Source organism: Podarcis raffonei, chromosome 6 (genome assembly GCF_027172205.1).
Source record: "Podarcis raffonei isolate rPodRaf1 chromosome 6, rPodRaf1.pri, whole genome shotgun sequence".
NCBI classification, from domain to species: Eukaryota; Metazoa; Chordata; class Lepidosauria; order Squamata; family Lacertidae; genus Podarcis; species Podarcis raffonei.
The window spans coordinates 96,293,858-96,313,361 of NC_070607.1; positions in this window are offsets into that span (position 1 = coordinate 96,293,858).

The window sequence follows — 19,504 nt, forward strand, 5'->3', positions numbered from 1 at the left end:
GTTGATGCGCTGCCTTTGCGTCTTTCATCTGGGATACACTCTGGTTCCCTGCCTTCCTTTCCTGACACTTAATTCACCCTGACAATTGAAGGGAGTGCCACACCCACCCTGCCTGGGAGCTGCTGGCTTGCGAGGGGAGAAGAGTCTGCTCTGGCCTTGTTTATGTGTGTCAAAGGCAGGCAGGCAAACTTATGACCTTCTAGAGGAGGGAGGCGAAATTAAAAGACGCCTGCTTCTTGGGAGAAAAGCAATGACAAACCTAGACAGCATCTTAAAAAGCAGAGAAATCACCTTGCCAACAAAGGTCCGTATAGTTAAAGCTATGGTTTTCCCAGTAGTGATGTACGGAAGTGAGAGCTGGATCATAAAGAAGGCTGATCGCCGAAGAATGGATGCTTTTGAATTCTGGTGCTGGAGGAGACTCTTGAGAGTCCCATGGACTGCAAGAAGATCCAACCTCTCCATTCTGAAGGAAATCAGCCCTGAGTGCTCACTGGAAGGACAGATCCTGAAGCTGAGGCTCCAAGACTTTGGCCACCTCAGGAGAAGAGAAGACTATCTGGAAAAGACTCTGATGTTGGGAAAGATGGAGGGCACAAGGAGAAGGGGACGACAGAGGACGAGATGGTTGGACAGTGTTCTCGAAGCTACCAGCATGAGTTTGACCAAACTGCGGGAGGCAGTAGAAGACAGGAGTGCCTGGCGTGCTCTGGTCCAGGGGGTCACGAAGAGTCGGACACGACTACACAACAACAACAACAACAGAGGAGGGAGAAGTGCCCTTAATATGCTCCTCATCCTGCCTATCTCTGGAAATCTAGCTGCCTTCTAAAGGCTGCAGAGAGATACTTGCCATGTTTACCTCTGCTTGACAATGGCAATGGGAGAAGAGGCTGCTGGATCAGACCATCCGGTCCAGCCTCCTGTTCTCACATTGGCCAGGCAGGTGCCCTAATGGGGAACCAGCAAGCAGGATTCGAACACAAGAGCCCTGTCCCCTCCTCGGGTTCCCAGTGGTTGGTGCTCAGAAGCACATACTCGCCAACATTTCTCCAATGAAAATAGGGACATTCTATTCCATAATAATAGGAATACCCTGCTCATCTGACTGGGTTGCCCCAGCCACTCTGGGTGGCTTCCAACATATGATGATAAAACATTAAAAAACAACAACCCATCTCTGTACATTGATGCCTTCAATTGTCTTCTAAAGGTTGTAGAGCAGGGGTCAGCAAACCTTTTCAGCAGGGGGCCAGTCCACTGTCCCTCAGACCTTGTGGGGGGGCGGACTATATTTTGATAAAATAATAATGAACGAATTTCTGTGCTCCACAAATAACCCAGAGATGCATTTTAAATAAAAGGGCACATTCTACTCATGTAAAAACACGCTGATTCCCGGACCGTCCGCGGGCCGGATTGAGAAGGCGATTGGGCTGGATCCGGCCCCCAGGCCTTACTTTTCCTACCCATGTTGTAGAGTTACTTATCTCCTTGGCTCGGAGGTCACTTAACTCCACACCCTCCAAAATTTCTCCGATGAAAGTAGGGATGTGCTATGGAAAAGCGGGACATTCCAGAGTAAAATCAGAAACTAGGGCATCTTCTGTAAATCCGGGGCTGTTCCAGACCCCACTTGGATGGTCTGGAAGCCTGACTGCCTGCAGATGGAGAGGCAGAACACAGCCACCTTGGGTGGTAGCTATTGGTGGATTTACATTCCACGAATTTGTCCAGCCATATTTGAAAGCCGCCTAATTTGCTGGCCATCCCTGCCTCCTGTGGCAATGAGTTCCATAGTTCAACTATGCACTGCATTGTTGTTGTCGTTTAGTCGTGTCCGACTCTTCATGACCCCCTGGACCAGAGCATGCCAGGCACTCCTGTCTTCCACTGCCTCCCGCAGTTTGGTCAGACTCATGTTGGTAGCTTCGAGAACACTGTCCCACCATCTCGTCCTCTGTTGTCCCCTTCTCCTTGTGCACTGCATTAAGAAGTGTTATCTCTTATCTATCTCAAATCTTCCAACATTCCTTGTTTCCAGATTGCACCATTTGGGAAATATGCTAAAGCATATTTTTTGCAGACCTGCTGCCCTCCAGATGTTTTTACCCCCTGCAGCGCCCATCATCCCTGATCAATGGTCCTGCTGGCTGGGGGTCATGGGAGTCAAGCAACATCTAGAACATGGGTAGGCAAACTAAGGCCCGGGGGCCAGATCCAGCCCAATTGCCTTCTAAATCCGGCCCACAAACGGTCTGGGAATCAACGCGTTTTTACGTGAGTAGAATGTGTCCTTTTATTTAAAATGCATTTCTGGGTTATTTGTGGGGCCTGCTGGTGTTTTTACATTAGTAGAATGTGTGGTTTTATTTAAGAATGCATCTCAGGGTTATTTGTGGGGCATAGGAATCTGTTCATCCCCCCCCCCGTTATAGTCCGGGCCCCCACAAGGTCTGAGGGACAGTGGACCGGCCTCCTGCTGAAAAAGTTTGCTGACCCCTGATCTAGAAGGCACCAGGTTGGGGAAAGATGACCCCTAGCCCCCTCGCACAACCGCTTGCATGCACACTTGTCTCCCTCCGCAGTTTCCGGGTTGCTTTCAATCGATCCAGATCCCAGGGTGAATGGAAGACTTCCAGAACGTTTGTCCAATCCAGACACTGTCTGCATCACTGGGCCAGCAACAGCAGGCTTTGGAGTCTGCCTTTCCGTTGCTAGGAAACGATGGCGGCCGAGATGCTCTGTTGCTGGGATGCTGATGCTGCGGAGGGAGAGCTGGCGAGGAGAGAGTGCCAGCTTCCCTGTTGCCAGGATACGCCTGTTGTCGGGAGAGAGGGAAGGTGTGGCTTGTTGCCAGGGTGCCTCAGCGAAGCCAAGCGCTTGGTCCTAGCAACAGTGCACCTCTTGTTGGTACCCTGTGCCCATTCCTCCGCAGGGCAGCTGATTGGTCCAGGGCAAGGGACCGAGGCACCGAGTGGCAGATTCCATCCACAGGTGCCATGGGAACTAGTTGCCAGCCACCTCCCGGTCTCCTGGCTCTCCTGCAGAGTTTGCAAGCATGCCGGGAAGGCTGTGGGTCAGTGACAGAAGCAGCTGTTTTGAATGCAGAAGGATCCAGGCCCAATGCTTGGTATCTGCAGGTAAAGGTAAAGGTAAAGGGACCTCTGACCATTAGGTCAAGATGTGGCCAACTCTGGGGCTGCGGCTCTCATCTCGCTTTATTGGCCAAGGGAGCCGGCGTACAGCTTCCGGGTCATGTGGCCAGCATGACTAAGCCTCTTCTGGCAAACCAGAGCAGCGCACGGAAATGCCGTTTACCTTCCCACCGGAGCGGTACAGTCATACCTCAAGTTGAATGTGCTTTGGGTTGAGCGTGTTCAAGTTGCGCTCCACGGCAACCCAGAAGTAACGGAGTGCGTTACTTCCAGGTTTCGCTGCTCGTGCATGTGCAGACGCTCAAAATGACATCACGCGCATGCACCGAAGCGGCGAAACGCGACCCGTGCATGCGCAGATGCGCCGTCACGTCTTGTGTTCCATTCAGGATGCAAATGGGCTCCGGAACGGATCCCGTTCACATCCCGAGGTAGCACTGTACCTATTTATCTACTTGCACTTTGACAAACTGCTAGGTTGGCAGGAGCAGGGACTGAGCAACGGGAACTCACCCCGTCGCGGGGATTCGAACTGCCGACCTTCTGATCGGCAAGCCCTAGCCTCTGGTGTTTAACCCACAGCGCCACCCGCATTGTATCTGCAGGTAGAACTAGGCACATGACCCCTGTCTGAAACTCCAGAGAACCTCTGCTGGTCATTGCAGACGATACTGAACTACTCAGTACATATTGTCCCAAATACTACTATCAGAACTTTGTTGTTGTTGTTGTTTAGTCGTTTAGTCGTGTCCGACTCTTCGTGACCCCCTGGACCAGAGCACGCCAGGCACTCCTGTCTTCCACTGCCTCCCGCAGTTTGGTCAAACTCATGCTGGTAGCTTCGAGAACACTGTCCAACCATCTCGTCCTTCGTTGTCCCCTTCTCCTTGTGCCCTCCATCTTTCCCAGCATCAGGGTCTTTTCCAGGGAGTCTTCTCTTCTCATGAGGTGGCCAAAGTCTTGGAGCCTCAGCTTCAGGATCTGTCCTTCCAGGGAGCACTCAGGGCTGATTTCCTTAGGAATTGATAGGTTTGATCTTCCTGCAGTCCATGGGACTCTCAAGAGTCTCCTCCAGCACCAGAATTCAAAAGCATCCATTCTTCGGCAATCAGCCTTCTTTATGGTCCAGCTCTCACTTCCATACATCACTACTGGGGAAACCATGGCTTTAACTATACAGACCTTTGTTGGCAAGGTGATGTCTCTGCCTTTTAAGATGCTGTCTAGGTTTGTCATTGCTTTTCTCCCAAGAAGCAGGCGTCTTGTCCCAAATACCTCAACAAGAAGGCAGGATGAAAAGTTAGTTAATAACCAGTGACAGATTTGTTCTGTTAAATAGCAACTGTTTGCCGCATATTTTTTTTAAGTGTATTTTTAACACCTGGGAAGGGTGGGGGGAATCTTCTGATACGTACACCAGCATTTTCACGGCTAGACCAATCCTGAACGTACCTCTGAGGTGACTTATTTTCTCTGGCACCAATGGGGGCACAGAGTTGGGGGAGCCCCACAGTTGCTGGGCAAACACAGCCTTTGACTAACAGTCCCAGCGAGGTGCTTGCCGTGTGTCCAGGCAAAAGGTCTTGTCTGCTTTTTTGTTGTGAGGTTGGGAGTTAGGAAGACCGCCAGTTTTAGATCTTGGGCTACTCTTTCCATCTTGCCTAATTGTAGATTTAGCAACAGGCGTGTTGACCCGAGGTCATGATTCTCACTTAAGGCACAAGAAGTCCTCCGTTCAGATGGTGCAAAACCCTATTTGCACGCCTTGCTGGGGAAGAGGCGGTTTTTTCTAATGACCTCTCCAGAAGACCTTTGCATTGTGAATTCATGATGATTTGTGCTCATGACAGCGTCAGGGCAGTACTGTGCAAACCTGGAAGAACTTTCTGACAATAAGAAAAGTGGAACTGTCTCCCTCGGAAGGTTTCAGGGGGTTGGACTAGATGAACCTGGAGTGGTGATCCCTTCCAACTCCACAATTCTATGATTCTATATATACTCTTGATACTGTTCTCACCTGCAGTGGTTTCAGGAGTGGACATACAGTGTTCCCTTGGTTCTCAAACGCCTTGGTACTCAAACAACTTGGAACCCAAACACTGCAAACCCGGAAGTAAGTGTTCTGGTTTGCGAACTTTTTCCGGAAGCTGAACATGCTCCGCTTTGAGAGTTACGCTTCCGATTTGAGTGCCACACTTCTGTTTGGAGTGTTACACTAACGATTTGAGTGTTACGCTGAGGTCTGTCTGTTTTTGCTGTTTATTTTGCATTTTTGTTTTTGGGGCTCTTTCATTTTTGTGAGTATGTGGAACCCAGTTCAGCTACTGATTGATAGATTAGGTGACTGCAGTACCTTGTTTATTGTTCTCATTTTATGGATCAGTGGTCTTGTTAGATAGTAAAATTAATGTTAAATTACTGTTCTAGGGGTTGTTTTTAAAAGTCTGGAACGGATTAATCTGTTTTGCATTACTTTCTATGGGAAAGCGCGCCTTGGTTTTAGAACGCTTTGGTTTTGGAACGGACTTCCAGAACGGATTAAGTTTGAGAACCAAGGTACCACTGTATTGCTTTGTTTCCTATCAGTGCATGTTCTGTAACATCCTCTTGAAGTCCTGTGATACCTTTTTTCAGACCACAAATATTCCAGTTTATTTTTTGGCCCGCTTCTGTTGCATGATAGCACAAGAGGGGTCTCTTCAGAAGGAAGCGTTGCTGTGAGACTGGGGAAGCATCTCAGAACAACTAAAAAAGTTGAATGATGTGTGGACAGTCTGGTGTAAATCCAGCACTCTTGCACAGAAAACACTCACAAGGAAGGCTCTAACTTTCCTGATTTAAAGGAAACCACAAGAACATAAGAAGAGGCCGTTGGCCCACCTTGTCCAGCATCCTGTTCCCACAGTGGCTGACCAAATGCCTCTAGGAAACCAGCAGCAGGATTTGAACACAAGACCCCTCTCCCTTCCTGCGGTTTCTAGCAACTAGTATGCAGAAGCATTGCTTCCTCCAATTGCAGAGGCAGAGCAATAGGTATCCTGGCTTGTAGCCATTGATAGCCTTATTCCTCCAAGAATTTGTATAGTTCTCTTTTAAAGCTGTCCTGGTTGGTGGTCATCACTGCCTGCGGGAGCAAATCCCAGAGTCTATTTATTGTTTACTTTCTTATTTATAAAAAACACATGCTGCTATTTCATTAAAAAAAAACTGTTTACAACAAAAGTACATAAAGCCGTACAGTAAAAAAACATGTTAAAAGTTGAAATCAGTAAATCATCGAATCATAGAATCATAGAAAAACTCTGTGCTGTTTAAAAGAAGGACATTTTTTCTCTGTCCTGAATCTCCCAGTGTTCCGCTTCAAGTCCACAAGAATTGCTCATTTCTGGACCTTTTCCAGACTCCACAATATCCTGTTTGAGGTGAGTCAACCAGAACCACACACAGTATTCCAAATGTGGTCACACCACAGATTTGCAGAACGGTATCGTTGCAATAGGCAGTTTTATTTTCAATTGCTTTCTTAACCATCCCTAGCATGATATCTGCCTTTTTTTTTTTTGAAACTGCTGCACACAAGGAGCTTCTCTGCAGGCACCGCAAAACCCTGAGGTTTGCAAAAGCACCAAACGAGCAAACCACCGTTAGAAGAAAATAAAAGTTGCTTTGATCTTTTCGGTTGCCCTTTTCTGAACCTTATGGTTTGTGGCAGTTATGGGAGGGTAGAAGAAAATGGCCTGGACAGCTTTCACAGACCCTTCAAATGTCCCTATTTTCCAGGGACGTCCCTGATTTAGAGAAGCCATCCCAGTTTCTGATTTGATCCCGCAATATCCCGCTTTTCCTTAGGATGTCCCTGTTTTCATTGGAGAAATGTTGGAGGGTATGGAGTTATCCGACCCCCGAGCCATCTGAAGGCAATCCTGTACAGTGGTACCTCTGGTTGCAAATGGCATCCGTTCTGGAGGCCCGTTCGCGACATGAAAATCCCGCAACCTGAAGCGCCGTATCTGCGCAGGTGTGTGGTGCGATTTGGTGCTTGTGCGCATGTGTGAAGCGTGATTCAGTGCTTCTGTGCATGCGCGAGGGGCGAAACCCGGAGGTAAACCTTTCTGGTACTTCCAGGGTGCCGCAGGACGCAACCTGAAAAAAAGTAACATGAAGCAAACGTAACATGAGATATGACTGTATAGGGAAGTTTTTAAGGTAAAGGTAAAGGGACCCCTGACCATTAGGTCCAGTCGTAGCCGACTCTGGGGTTGCGGCGCTCATCTCGCTTTATTGGCTGAGGGAGCCGGCGTACAGCTTCCGTGTCATGTGACCAGCATGACTGAGCCGCTTCTGGCGAACCAGAGCAGTGCACGGAAACGCCGTTTACCTTCCCGCCGGAGCGGTAGCTATTTATCTACTTGCACTTTGACGTGCTTTCGAACTGCTAGGTTGGCAGGAGCAGGGACCGAGCAATGAGAGCTCACCCCATCACGGGGATTCGAACCCCCAACCTTCTGATCAGCAAGTCCTAGGCTCTGTGGTTTAACCCACAGCGCCACCCACATCCCTAGGGAAGTTTTTTTAAAAAATGTTTAATGTTTTATTTTGTTTTTATATATGTTGGAAGCTGCCCAGAGGCGCTGGGGCAACCCAGTAAGATGTGTGGGGTATAAATAGTAAAATTTCATCGGAGAAATGTTGGAGAGGATGTTTTCAGCAGATTTAGGGGAAGAAGAGAAGGAGGAAAGGAACAGCGGAGGTGAATTTTTGGGAAAGCTTTTGGGAGTGACTCATCCTATTTCGCTCCAAGCACCTCTGGGATCAAGCAGGGGATATGGTTGGTCCAACCGGGAGCTGTGCTCCTCGCTGCCACCTTGACAACAAGCGTGGATGGAAGACGACACCAACTATGGGCACGCAGAGCCCTGGAGACAAGGCAGAGGTTCAAGGTGATGGAAACAGAGGCATCTTGGTCTAGATTTGGATGCTGTGTGTTGTCGTGGGCCGCTGTCTCTCTCGTAACAGGATCAGAGCTGTGGGATTAGGCCGCGCATCTCACGGCTGCGAGTTGCCCCGCAGTTCGCCCAATCCGCTATGCCCTGCCTGGTGTGATAGTCCTTAATAAGCCACACAAACAAGGGGACCAGCTGCCCAGCTTAATCCGCTGGTGGGCTTGCTTTCTAGGGCTAAGGGGATTGGGCCGGCTCCCTCGTTCCCGCACGCAGGGGTTTGTTTGGCTGTGCAAAGAGCCAGGATGATCCCAGCCCTTCCGGGGCCCGTTTGCCTGTTGGCTGCGGATCAGTGCAGTTGTCAGGAGTCAACAGGGCCGATGACACCACCGCCCTGTTGCCGTGGAGACAGCATCCTCGTGGGGATGCTGGTGATGTCACCAAGATGCTGTTGGCAGAGCCCAGGGAAGATGCTCGGACTCTGGCGACCATTTTCTAGGGGAAACCTTCCAAAATCAGGAGCCAGAATGTGTTGCTTTGGGGGTTCTGCCTTGGATTCCTCAAGGAAACAAAAACAGTGAATGTGCGCCCCTTTTTTTTTAATCTCCAAGAGAGTGGGTTAAATAAACCTGAGCACTGACGCTCTCCCTGTATTTCCAAATTAGTTTCTGCACCTGGAATGGTTGTGTTACTAAAATAAAGAAAGAGAATAATCTTGTTTGAGGAGTTCCTGGAAGAATAATCTGGCTGGCGACTGTGACAACAGGATGCTGAACTAGGGAGGCCACTGGCCTGATCCAGCAAATTCATCTTGTGCTCCCACCCCATTTTCTATTTTTCTTTTCCAAATGACACTCAGTTTTGCTGGATACTGAGCAGGGTGCATCCTCATCACAGTGCTTGCAGGGCCATTGCCACCTTTAGGTTTTGGAAGGGGTTGATTGATTGATTGATTGATTGAGCTTTACAAAAAAGAAAAAGCCTTGCAAACCACAGGGGTTCCACTGAGCAGGCCAGCACCTCCCTCCTGTTGTTCAGTTGCTCCATTTTGTCTCCAAGTCTGCCGTCACCTGTGTCGCCTCTGAGCCAGGAGGCTCCAAATTGCTTTCGTGGTTCCTAGTCTCATCCGTGAACTTGGCTGATACCCTCCCTGCCTGCAGACTGTCTGGCCAGAGTGGTGCATGCTCTGGTTATCTCCCGCTTGGACTACTTCAATGTGCTCTATGTGGGGCTACCTTTGAAGGTGACCCAGAAACTACAATTAATCCAGAACACGGCAGCTAGACTGGTGACTGGGAGCAGCCGCTGGGACCATGTAACACCGGTCTTGAAAGACCTACATTGGCTCCCAGTACATTTCCGAGCACAATTCAAAGTGTTGGTGCTGACCTCGAAAGCCCTAAATGGCCTCAGTCCAGTATACCTGAAGGAGCGTCTCCACCCCCATCGTTCTGCCCAGACACTGAGGTCCAGCGCCAAGGGCCTTTTGGCGGTTTCCTCGCTGCGAGAAGCCAAGTTACAGGGAACCAGGCAGAGGGCCTTCTCAGTGGTGGCACCCGCCCTGTGGAACGCCCTCCCACCAGATGTCAAAGAGAAAAACAACTATGAGACTTTTAGAAGACATCTGAAGGCAGCCCTGTTTAGGGAAGCTTTTAATGTTTGATGTATTACGGTATTTTAATATTTTCTTGGAAGCCACCCAGAGTGGCTGGGGAAGCCCAGCCAGATGGGCGGGGTATAAATAAATAAATAAATAAATAAATAAATAAATAATAATAATAATTAGGGTCTGGTCTGGTTTCAAACTGGATGGGGAACCATGTACTGAGATCCCTTCCAATTGCAGAGGGTTGGGCTAGATGACCCTCAGGTCCCTTTCCACTTCATGATTCTGTGATCTGCTGTGAATTGAGCGCTCAGAGCTTTTGGCAAAGGCACTCAGTGGTGGAATCTCACGTCAATGCACTGTGTGTCTCGCAGAGAGAGAGGAGAGCTTAGGGTTTGACTGAAAGGAGCTTTTAGCTAGATCTGGGGGTGCAATATTAGGGGGAGTGCTAGGGATCCCGTACTCATTTTGGAGCCCGCTTGCCTCCAATAGGTTCTGCTTTGCAAATTTGCCAACATACATGGCTCGTATTGCAGGCGCCACTTCTCTCTGGCTCCTCCTAAGGGCGTCCAATCAGGCTGTGCTTCGCTTCAGGAACTTCTCTGCACCCCAGGGAAATGGGCAGCGTTAACATTAAGAATTGATTCAAATCCCAGCTCTGCGCAGAACTCTCTCTGGCTGTTCTTAAGGGAGCCAATCTTTGACCGATTCCTGGGGGGTAAGGCTCTCTCGCGTCGGCTACTACTGTCCTCGAGGACAGCATTCTCCCTTCACTGCAGGAGGCAGCCTGGGGAGAGTGCGGCTCTCGCACTCGGGCCCTGCCTGTGGACTTCCCAGAGGCGTCCGGCTGGCCGCTGTCAAAACAGATGGCCCGTCTAGTCCAGCCGACCCGATTCCTCTGGGAACTCGGCTAGCAAGACCTGACCTTGCAGCTCTTTTTTTCAGCCTGTCCTACCCCACAGGGTTGCTGTGAAGATAAAATGGGGACGAGGAGAATTGCAGAGGCTGCCTTGGGCTCCATGGAGGGAAAGAGGGGTGTAAATGCAATGGTGCATAATAAATGCACAAATTAAGATATGCTTTATTTATATTTTAGGTGTGAGCCCTCTTCACACCCTGAAGCAGCTGGTGGGGAACCAGTGGTGCCTTTGGGGTGTTGTTGAACTTGAAGCCCCCTCAGCCCCATCCAGCTGGGCTCATGGTCAGGGGGATGATGGGAGTTGTAGTCCATCAGCGTCTGGAGGAAGGGGCTACAGATTGCCCCCTCCTCACCCTAAGTCATTGATTCAACTTCATTGTTGAATTTAATCACATTAAACCCTAGGACCCTTCACTTGAAGGCTTTAAAAGAGGACTGGTCAAATTCATGGGCTATCAGTGGCTACTCTCCCCATATGAACCTCCTCGGACTCTGAGATCATCATCCAAAGCCCTTCTCCATTTGCCTCCTCCATGAGAAGTCTGGAGGGTGGCAACACGAGAACGGGGCCTTTTCTTCAGTGGCTCCCTTTGTGGATTGCTCTCCCTAGGGAAACCTGCTTGGCGCCTTCACTGTAAAAACCTTCCTCTTCAACCAGGTCTTTGGTTGATTCATATCCTACAGCCTTTTATATGTGTTTGATGGAGGGGGAATTATTTGTTTTCGGTTGTTATTTTTACTATGTCTTTTATGTTTTTATCTTGTGTTTTTGTGCTGTGAACTGCCCAGGGATCTTCGGATGAAGGTGATTTTATAAATTTAGCAAATAATAATAACAAATAATAGCAGGGATCGTAGGTTCCATTGACAAATCTGCAGGCTCGTTGCAGGCGGCAGAAGGGGGGTAGTGTTGTGAACAGTTCTCTGCTGGGTCAGACTAAAGCTTGCGTCCTCAACGATCCTGTTCTTACATTCCCCAAACAAGCCCCTGTGTTGCAAAGAGAACGTCAGCAATGTCTAGGCAACACGATGACCATGTACCTACGCAATAAACAATCTTTTATAGAATTCCTTCAAACCGTAACAAGTCCAAAATGAAACCTTTACTCTCAAAGTCTCTGGAAATCTTGAAATGAAGCGAGGTACCAGACTTTGTACGATGAAAGACAAGCTGTGGAGCTTTGTGTATTCAGCAAATATGATGTCCAACACTGAACAGTGATTCCGGATATAGGCTACTGTTTTGCAGAATTCTTCGTCAGTGTGGTAGGAGGATATAGAATTGCTTCATAAACCCATCTTATTTCGAATGAGTGTATGTAAATGAAAATATCAAATGCTGTGGGACAGTGCTCATGTAATAATGTAGTCACACTGTTCCACGGCATTTGATATTTTCATTTTCATTTACGTACATTCATTCGAAATAAGATGTGTGCTCTCCCGACTTGAGATTCCCAGCAATATTGCCTGAGACACGGCCATTGTGGGTAGTAACCATCAATAGCTCTTTCTTCCATGGATTTGCTTAAACACATCTTATAAGAATGGAAGTTCAGTTGATAAGAGCACGGGACTCTTAATCTCAGGGTTGTGAATTTGAGTCCCGTGTTGGGCAAAAGATTCCTGCATTGCAGGGGGTTGGACTAGATGACCCTCATAGTACCTTCCAACTCAACAATTATACCATTCTATGCTGTGGGTTAAACCACAGAGCCTAGGACTTGCCGATCAGAAGGTTGGTGGTTCGAATCCCCGCGACGGGGTGAGCTCCCGTTGCTCGGTCCCTGCTCCTGCCCACCTAGCAGTTTGAAAGCACCTCAAAGTGCAAGTAGATAAATAGGTACCACTCCGGCGGGAAGGTAAACGGCGTTTCTGTGCGCTGCTCTGGTTCGCCAGAAGCGGCTTAGTCATGCTGGCCACATGACCCAGAAGCTGGACACCGGCTCCCTCGGCCAATAAAGCGAGATGAGCGCCGCAACCTCAGAGTCGGTCACGACTGGACCTAATGGTCAGGGGTCCCTTTACCTTTACTTAAAGGGACCCCTGACTGTCACGGGGATTCAAACCGCCGACCTTCTGATCGGCAAGTCCTAGGCTCTGTGGTTTAACCCACAGCGCCACCCGTGTCCCAGAGTCAACCACAACTGGACGAAATGGCCAGGGGTCCCTTTACCTTTTATGATAAGGAGTGCCTTCCATCAGCTTCAACTGGTGGCCCAGCGACGCCCCTATCTGGACAGGGGTAGCTTAACTACTCTCCTCTATGCTCTGGTAACTTCAAGGTTAGATTACTGCAATGCGTTATACGTAGGAAGACAGTTTGGAAACTTCAGTTAGTGCCGAATTCAGCGGCCAGGTTGCTCACCGGAGCAAGTCTGAGCATATTACACCTATTCTGGTCCCACTGCACTGGCTACCAATTAGTTTCCGGGCCCAATTAAAATGCTGGTTTTGAGCTATAAAGCCTTAAACAGCCCAGGACCGCAATACCTCAAGGACCTCCTCTTTCCATATGAACCTACCCGGACCCTCAGATCATCTTCTGAGGCCCTCCTTTTTGGTACATCAATCACAGATAATCAGTGATGTGATATGTAACAATCACACTTCAAAACGCCCTTGACAGATTAGAGAACTGGGCAAAAACAAACAAGATGAATTTTAACAGGGAGAAATGTAAAGTATTGCACTTGGGCAAAAAAAATGAGAGGCACAAATACAAGATGGGTGACACCTGGCTTGAGAGCAGTACATGTGAAAAGGATCTAGGAGTCTTGGTTGACCACAAACTTGACATGAGCCAACAGTGTGACGTGGCAGCTAAAAAAGCCAATGCAATTCTGGGCTGCATCAATAGGAGTATAGCATCTAGATCAAGGGAAGTAATAGTGCCACTGTATTCTGCTCTGGTCAGACCTCACCTGGAGTACTGTGTCCAGTTCTGGGCACCACAGTTCAAGAAGGACACTGACAAACTGGAACGTGTCCAGAGGAGGGCAACCAAAATGGTCAAAGGCCTGGAAACGATGCCTAATAAGGAACGGCTAAGGGAGCTGGGCATGTTTAGCCTGGAGAAGAGGAGGTTAAGGGGTGATATGATAGCCATGTTCAAATATATAAAAGGATGTCACATAGAGGAGGGAGAAAGGTTGTTTTCTGCTGCTCCAGAGAAGCGGACACGGAGCAATGGATCCAAACTGCAGGAAAGAAGATTCCACCTAAACATTAGGAAGAACTTCCTGACAGTAAGAGCTGTTTGACAGTGGAATTTGCTGCCAAGGAGTGTGGTGGAGTCTCCTTCTTTGGAGGTCTTTAAGCAGAGGCTTGACAACCATATGTCAGGAGTGCTCTGATGGTGTTTCCTGCTTGGCAGGGGGTTGGACTCGATGGCCCTTGTGGTCTCTTCCAACTCTATGATTCTATGAATCCCACACAACTGCAACGCGGAGGAATGAAATTCCGAACACTCCGTCGTGGGCCTCCTCTTCGAGAGGTGCGGAGGGTGGCGACACGAGAGCAGGGCCTTCTCTGCAGTGGCTCCCCGTCTGTGAAATGCTCTCCCCAGGGAAGTTCGCCTGGCGCCTCCATTATACACCTTTAGGTGCTAGGCAAAAACCTCCCTTTTTGACCAGGCCTTTGAGTGACCTGACATTCAACACCCTTTTAGAATGCGGCTGGTGTTTTTGGAGACGGTGTTACTGGGTTATTGTTTTTATTCTGATTTTATATATTGAGATCTTTTCTGTGAACTGCCCTGAGACGGTATATAGGGTGGTTTATAAATTCTATAAATAAAATAAAATAAAATAAAATAAAGGAGAACCTGCTTGCCTCATCAGGCCCAAGGGGGCACATCTGGTCCAGCACCCTCTTCTCACAGGGGCTGCCCTGGAATTCAGAGACATGTTGCCTTCATTACTGAAAGTGGTAGCTGTTGCTGCTGAAGGGGTCGCCTTTATGTGGGGGGCGGCAGCGTGTGGAACCACCCAATTTTTAATTATTATTGTTACCTGTCAGAGTATTTTGCATGAGCACCGTCAGTTTCCTTCCGCGAAATATGTATTCTGCGGTGTCCATGGCCGTTCCTTAAGATTTCTAAATGTGCTCCCTGGCCCCCCAAGAGCTTGAGGGACAACCAGGGCTGGTCTACTTTGCCGGACTGTCGGGAAGATAAAATTGGCGGGGGAGCAGAAGGTCAACGGCCCCTTCCCTTCGCTCTTTGGACGAAAACCAGCAATCGTGAAAATTGTGGCAACACGAGAACAGGCCTGTTCAGTGGTGGCTCCATGTTTGTGCAATGCTCTCTCCAGGGACGCTCTCGCCTGAAGCCATCATAATATCGCTTTAGGCACCAGGCAAAGCCTTTCCTCTATAACCAGGACTTTGGCCTTTTAACTACCTGTGGCCTCTTAGAACTGGGTGTGAAGTTTTTAATGTGTTTCCTTCCCTGCCCTCCAGTTTTAATGCATCTATGTGGGTTTCATTATTTTTTTTTGCAATTCGTGTTGCGTTGCAATAAGTCCTGCAGCAGCAGCTGGTGGTGCTTCCAGGCTGCTGGGGGAAGAGGCTTGCCATCATTTCCCTCCCGGACATTTCCCTTCTGCTGCCATCAGCCTCCTCTAGAGTAGGGCTAGGGGAGCCGGCTGCATGTCCTCTAGTTCTCCCCTCTGCACTGCATTAGAGCAAAACTCCTTGGTTTGCAAGACCCTTAACGAAACCTTTAAAGTCGGTTAACTCTTTCTTTTGCTTTGTGTTTGTAAGCCTAGATTGTTGTTGCAATACTGAATTTATTCTGTGTTTCCCAAACTGTTGATTCCTGGTCATTTCTGAATAGGCTGACATGCAATGCATTTCGTATAATTTGATGTGGTTTTTTTGGCTGCAAGCCACTTCGGACACAGGCGATTGTGGGGAAAGCAAGTAAATCCAACCAACCCATTTAATAAATGATAAAATCATATTTTTTTTTAAAAAAATCAACAGCCGACACAGCAGAGCTCCAGACCAAGAACACACTTTATTCCAGGGTTACAACCACCATTTCACCATTTCCCGAGCTAGCCACAGAACCACACAGATGGCTCAAGTGCCGTTAACGTCCCCCTTTTCCAAAAAATTTCTACAAGCCTATTTTTTTTCTTCTTCCAAGACGACGGTCACTACTAACACGACATTTACCAAGAAGGAAACCCAACAGGGCTTTCTAGCACCACTTTGCAGGTGGGACGTGATCATTATCATCATCATTAATCATCACCATTATTATTATTATTATTCATTCTGTTGCTGCACCTGCGGAGAAAAACTGTCAAGCATTGGGAGAGGTTTAGAAGAAAGGGGTGGGAGGGTCTGCCCCCCTCCCCAGGCCCTCTGCTGGCCACAATCTGTGGAGTTTGTACCTGAGAAAGAGTTTTATTTTTATTTTTTTAATTATTATAATATTTTATTTTTAAGTCTTCGACAAACCACACACCCACGCACGCACACCCACGGAAGCAAAATTACAGGCGGCAGGACTGCGGAGGAAGGGGGGAAAGAGGTTATTCACAGAGGAAAGGAACCGGCAGGGAAGAGAAGCAAGCTCCAGACATCTCTAATGCACTAACATCGCACACATTTCTTCTTCTTCTTCTTCGTGTGAATTCACCACTGAGCACCATTTTTTTATTTTTACGTTCTCCCCCTTACAGACACAACACCCCAACCCACCCCAACCCGAGAAAGAGAGAGAGAAAAATCATATAAACTGCTCCGAGAGAGAGTCAGGGCAAGAGGAAGCATTGGAGAGAGAGAGTTTGTGCTTGGAAGTCAGAAGGAAGGGCGGCGGGCAGGCGGGCTGTCGGCTTACGGACCACCTGCCCGGCCTCCCCGGGGTTGTAGTCAGAGACGCAGCAGGTTTTGATCCTGCCGGACTCTGGGTCCTGAGGAAGGTTTTCTATATTTATTTTTGCCTGAAAACATTTGTAAACTCTTGAGTAGCACTTGAGGCCAGGCTGGTCCCCATGGGCATGGGGTAAGGGGCCCCTGCGGGCAAGGCGAGAGAAACGCCCGTCCGAACTGAGGACGGGCGCGAGACAAAAAAAAATAAGGGGTTTTTTTCGGGGAGCAGACACTGGCAAAGATTTCGGAGGAGCTGGCGTGGTGGAGGGTTTTCTGCGTGGGGCCGGATTCTGCACCCCACTGTCCCCTGCTTTGAGAAGACCAGAGTTCTCGACACCCGAGGCTCTCCTTGGCACGGGTGAAGCGCCAACCAGAGGGCCCTGAACGTCAAAGTTTCCTAGCCAGGGCTTTGCCCCGAGACACGTGACGAAAGACATGAGTAGCTTGAGGCATGGGCAGAGTGCTTTCTGCGCCACGCTGGGTGAGGAAGTGGTGGCAGGGCTTCCGGGTAGAAATCAAGTGTTCGTCAAGTCCCAAAACCTCTCCGTATGACATTTGGCACGGCTCCCTGTTTCTGGGAAGGAAATAGCAGGTGGGACTCGAGTTCAAGATCCCAGTGGTGCAACTTCATCCCAGAAGAACGTGGGCTGAAATGGAATACACACTTCACAGCCATCTCCCTGGTTGAGCTTGGGCAGGAGATTTTCCCAGCACAACCTGGAGGTTTAAACCTGCAACCTTCTGCACTCAAAGCCTTCCCTCTGAGCTCCTGCTCTGCATGCAGAAGGCCGTAACGGTCACTGCAGCGCATGCAATTTGTGCAACCGCGTCATCTCTGGATTTCTCACTGACACCGAGGGAAACCAGAAGGACTGCCAACTGTTCAACCGGCTGTGGCAGCGGCGCCTTTATGGGGCAGCGCGATACGGGGATTGGCTCTCCACGCTCGGAACAGATTCTGGCGTCTAAATGAACACGGGAAATGGCCTGATCCCGGGTCAAGCTATGGGCACATCTAGGCTGGCGCAGCTCTTATAGGAACACATGCAAGAAGGAAGTTGCCTTGTATCAGAACATTGGTCCATCTAGACCAGTACTGTCCACACTGATTGGCAGCTGCTCTCCAGGGATTTCAGCCTCTCCCTACCTGAAGATGGTTTTGGGGACTGAACCTGGCGACCTTCTGCACGCAGGGCAAATATTCTATCCCTCAGCTAGGACCCTCTCCAGAGTCTTCCCCATCACCTGCCATCGAGTCCTTTTTTAAACGGAGGGCACCAGAGATTGAACTTTGGCATGCAGACCAGGCATGGAGGAGCATGTGGGGGCAGCAATGGGGGAATCGGACCCACAGGAGAGGATCTTGGCGACTCCACAACTGCCCCCTACGGGGCTGTGTCACAAAGGGCCCACAGACCCCAGCATCCCCACGGAGGCTGCAAGGACCCTGGAATGCATCTCTCAGGCGTGGCTCCACCACTCACATTGCAACCTCAGGAGGGGAGGCCTTTGGGCTGTTTGGGCAGCAAGGTCCATCCCCAGAATAGCAGAACTTTAGAGTTGGAAGGGACCCTGGCGGTCATCTAGTCCAACCCCCTTTCAATGCAGGAATCGCAATGCAACAGGGAAACGGACAGCTGCAGAGACTGCAATCTGGCTTTTCACATGCACTAGCCAGGTGAGCGAAATCCAGAGCAGCAATCAAAGGGACTCAAATGCAAATCCTGGCCAAGACAAGTCTTATGTAATAATAATAATAATAATAATAATAATAATAATAATAATAATAATTATTTATTATTTATACCCCGCCCATCTAGCTGGGTTTCCCCAGCCACTCTGGGTGGCTTCCAACAGAACATTAAAATACAATAACCTATTAAACATTAAAAGCTTCCCTAAACAGGGCTGCACAATTCAAAGTGTTGGTGCTGACCTTTAAAGTCCTAAATGGCCTCAGTCCAGTATACCTGAAGGAGTGTCTCCATCCCCATCGTTCAGCCCGGACACTGAGGTCCAGCTCCGAGGGCCTTCTGGCGGTTCCATCACTGCAAGAAGCCAAACTACAGGGAACCAGGCAGAGGGCCTTCTAGGTAGTGGCACCTGTCCTGTGGAACTCTCTCCCACCAGATGTCAAAGAGAAGAACAACTACTAGACTTTTAGAAGACATCTGAAGGCCGCCCTGTTTAGGGAAGCTTTATTATTATTATTATTATTATTATTATTATTATTATTATTATTAATCTCCTACCTCACAGGGTTGTTGTGCGGCAATAAAACAGGAGGAAGAAGAACCCCACGTGCCATCGCAAAACTCCTGGGATGGAAGGCAAGATGATCACTTGGCAGATCCAGAGCTCTCTTGCAGAGAGCCAGGACAAAGCAAAGCAGCCACCTTTAAACCTGCAAGTAACATTCAGACAATCTAGCATCCGAATGATATTTTGCAGTTTACCTGAACTGCATCAAAAAAAATTTCATCAAAAAAATCTCCATCCTTGGAGGCTTTTAAGCAGAGTTTGGGTTGCCATCTGTCAGGGATGCTTTAGCTGAGATTCCTGCAAAGCAGCCGGTTGGACTAGATGACCACTCCAAGATTCTACGATTCTGTGATCTCTGCTGGTGTCCAGATGAGGATAAAGGGATTGTCCCAAGCGCAGCATTGGTCCTTTGGGAGTTCCTGGAGCTCTGGGAATGCGAGGGGGCTTTCTAAGATTAGCAAATATAATTAGCAAAACTCGCTGTGTCTAAAATAAACGGGGAATGGAGATTGCTCTAGGGAAGGGATTTTTTTGTATTTTTTTTTAAAAAAACCAGCCCTTAAAACTAGGCTCAGCTGTTTGGAGGGGTGCAGGGAGACAAGAGGAGGTCTGGGATCCTGCAAAGGCAACAATCAGTGGCTGAATTTCAGCCACAGATAAGGCCTAGCCTCTGCTTTCAGTGCCAGGGTTCAGCAATTGTGCTCCTGCCCCCATAATACATTTCTCAGCTGCCAGT